The 3,171-nt window shown below is 45.0% G+C and overlaps 1 non-coding gene across 1 annotated transcript; it reads left to right on the plus strand.

The window, feature by feature from the left end:
* The first annotated feature begins 2,631 nt into the window (after positions 1-2,631).
* On the plus strand, positions 2,632-2,738 carry LOC114186432 (small nucleolar RNA R71). The gene has a single exon (XR_003605090.1). It is a non-coding gene; the product is annotated as a small nucleolar RNA R71 (small nucleolar RNA).
* Positions 2,739-3,171: the final 433 nt, after the last annotated feature.

A 3,171-nucleotide genomic window follows, 5' to 3' on the forward strand; every position in this document is an offset into this window, starting at 1 on the left:
AGGTTTTGCAAGCTGGAAAACATACCCAGGGAGAGAGCACGAAAATCTGAGAGCTTGTGAGATTGAGAGGGATTTTAGGGACTGAATTGTGAGAAGGCTAAGGGAACCATTGGCGTAGGGAGGAATTTTGATCATCAAGCTTAAACGAAGGAAAAACCAGGTTAGGGGAGCTGGACTCTACTGTTTTTGCTTCAACCAATATTATGATGTGATGTATGCTAATTGGGGTGCCTATGAACTGTTGAAATCTTGAAATACTGTGTTTCTGGGAAATTTCAAGAAACCGCCTAGCGGGTGATGAACCACTACTAGGCGACTCATCTGTTCTGCACTGTTTTGGGGTTCTGAGAAGGGAACCGCCTGGTGGCACACTCCCGGCCGCCAGGCGACGCTTAGGATTTATACTAATTTTTGGGTTTGCGGATGAAGCGCCTGGCGGGGCTGGTTGAACCGCCAGGCGACGCGGGGCCATTTCTCCCGTTTTGGGTTTTCTGGGGTTCTAGGCTAAATCTAATCGGGGCAAAAGTCAATGGGGAACCGTAAAAGGGGATAATGTTAACCAACAGTAGGTATGGACACCTAATTAAGGGCTTAATTGAATGGAACAGTGTGTAAGTTTAGGGTTGAAGGTATGTTATCTTGGATTGCTATTTGAATTGAATTACTGTGAACTCGATATAGGAATAAGGATCAGTATAATTAAAATATGGAGTCGTTGTGATTGTACTTGAACTGGATTACGTGTAGTGAAAATTCACAGAGGTGGAGAAATGGTGGGGTTTTGGATGCGAGAAAAATCTGGAAAAAACCCAGATGGCAAGCACCACCTGCGGCACATGGGCTGGCCGCCAGGCGCCCGCGCAGTGGCAGAAATACTCCAGGCTGAGGTGTTGTGCGCTGAGGAGGGATTCTGTTCTGTTGGATTGGGGTCAATAGGTGGAAATTTTCGTGGTATTTGGGAAGGTTGATGAGGGAGTCGTGCATGCGTCTCAAGGGGGAGAATTGCCTTAGGAAGTAGTGATATTAAATAATAGGGGTCTTCCTTTATTGTGAGGTAATACTGATTCTGAATAGTAAAATAGTTGGGTGCGAGGGGGTTTAAAGAATTAACCAATTATCGGGAATGAGAGCTCAAACATGCGTAGTGGACTTGGCAACAACTTAAGTGTAAAGAATCTAGGAGTATTAATGAGTTAAGAAGGGAGGAGTTTAATGTTTTGATTGAATGGGTGCTGCTACCAAGATAAGAAGTTGAGGATTGGACCTCACTAATGATAGTAATCTCGTAAGTATATGATACAGGGGATTGAATAGGTAGAAATGAGGTAAGAAATTGTATAAGACATGGGCAGAAAAACCAGAAAGTGTTGTACTGTCACGGCGCCTGGCGGTGGGATGTGAACCGCCAGGCGGTAGCGAGACAACAGTGGGGTCTCGAGGTGGTGTGCGCCTGGTGGCAGAAATGGTTCCGCCCGGCGGTCGCGATGGCGAGAGGAAAATTAAGGCGTTGTGTGCCTAGCGGTACGCGAGACCCGCCAGGCGGTCTGGGAGCTGGCAGCGCCTGGCGACACGTGTCCCCCGCCAGGCGATTTGTACTGCTGCAGCTTGGAATTTTGATTTCGTATTTGTGGTCTACAAGGCTTCCAGTGGTGCTTTAAAGGTGGGATTGCTGGTGTTCCTTGAGTTGTGGCTCGGAACGTATCCCTGGAGTTGTGGCTTGGGATAAGGGTTAAGCACGTGGTATTCCTTGAGCTGTGGCTCAGAATAGCATCTCTTGAGTTGTGGCTCGGGATGGCGGATGAACATGAGGAACCTTTGAGTTATGGCCCGGGTTGGCAAGTGTTGCCGGTGTGAGTGTGCTGGTTGTGGCCAGTACGGATGGGTCCAGATAGATTGCCATCCTAAGTTGTTGGCTGACGAGTTTGGCAGTCTTGGGACGATACGGACTATGTTCGTATATGGGAACTCTACCTGGCGTTGCGGTGTATGATCCGTAGCATGTTTTCCCGCACGTGCTCTATCGGTTGTGACCGATAGGTATGGCAGCAAGTCACCTTGAAGTAATCCTTAGACATTGTAGAACACGAATACTCTGATTGGGGGTCAGATGGTAGGAATTAAGGAATGAGACAATGTGAGATGTTTATGTTATGTACAGTCACATGAGTTTATATGCTTATATTTTTGTAACTTTATATATGTGGTTTATTTGTTAAGCTCACCCTATCTTCGTGTGTGTGGCGATGATCGTGTACGCGCTACACGGGAGCAGATGTTGTTGATGCAGGTGGCTCAAGTGATGCTTAGACGTGGAGAGGGGTTAGACTTGGGGAATTCTTACGTTTTCTTTATTACTTTTGGAAACTGATGTAAACCCTGATGGGTAATTTTATAACATTATGATTTTGGTACTTATAAACTTTATTCGATCGTTTAATAAAGTTTTAAATTTTCCCGCGTTTTGGGAAAATGAGGTATTATTAAATGCGCTGATAATTTATTTTCTTTATTTTATTTATAAATCCGTAATATCCTGACGGGATGTTACAACCAATACTTGCGGCATCAATCATGTTTCTATCCATGTGGTGCAGGCCTTCATAAAAATACTGCAGAAGGAGATGTTCAGAGATTTGATGTTGAAGGCAACTTGAATAGAGATTCTTGAACCTCTCCCAAAACTCATAAAGGGTCTCCCTAGATTGTTGCTTGATGCCAGAAATTTCCTTCCTTATGGTTGTTGTCCTTGAAGCTACGAAGAACTTGGCAAAGAACAATCTCTTCAGGTCATCCCAACTCGTGATAGACCTGGGTGCAAGGTAGTACAACCAGTCTTTCGCATTACCCTCCAACGAATGAGGAAAAGCCTTCAAGTACACATGGTCCTCCTGAACATCTGCAGACTTCATGGTGGAACACACGACATGAAACTGCTTCAAGTGTTTGCATGGGTCCTCACCTGCAAGGCCATGAAACTTTGGCAACAAGTGTATTAATCTAGTTTTTAACACATATGGAACTTCCTCCTCGGGACATAAACTATCATAGGTGAACTCTGGTGCAGTGAGCTCACTCATGGTCCTTTCATGAGGTGGAGGAGGTTGAGCCATGTTATGAGTATGAAAATCACAATGCTCAGAATAAACAATATGCTTAGAATGCAAAGAATAA

This window comes from Vigna unguiculata, chromosome 5 (genome assembly GCF_037176805.1).
Source record: "Vigna unguiculata cultivar grain cowpea cultivar isolate G323 ecotype 2 chromosome 5, ASM3717680v1, whole genome shotgun sequence".
Classification (NCBI taxonomy): Eukaryota; Viridiplantae; Streptophyta; class Magnoliopsida; order Fabales; family Fabaceae; genus Vigna; species Vigna unguiculata.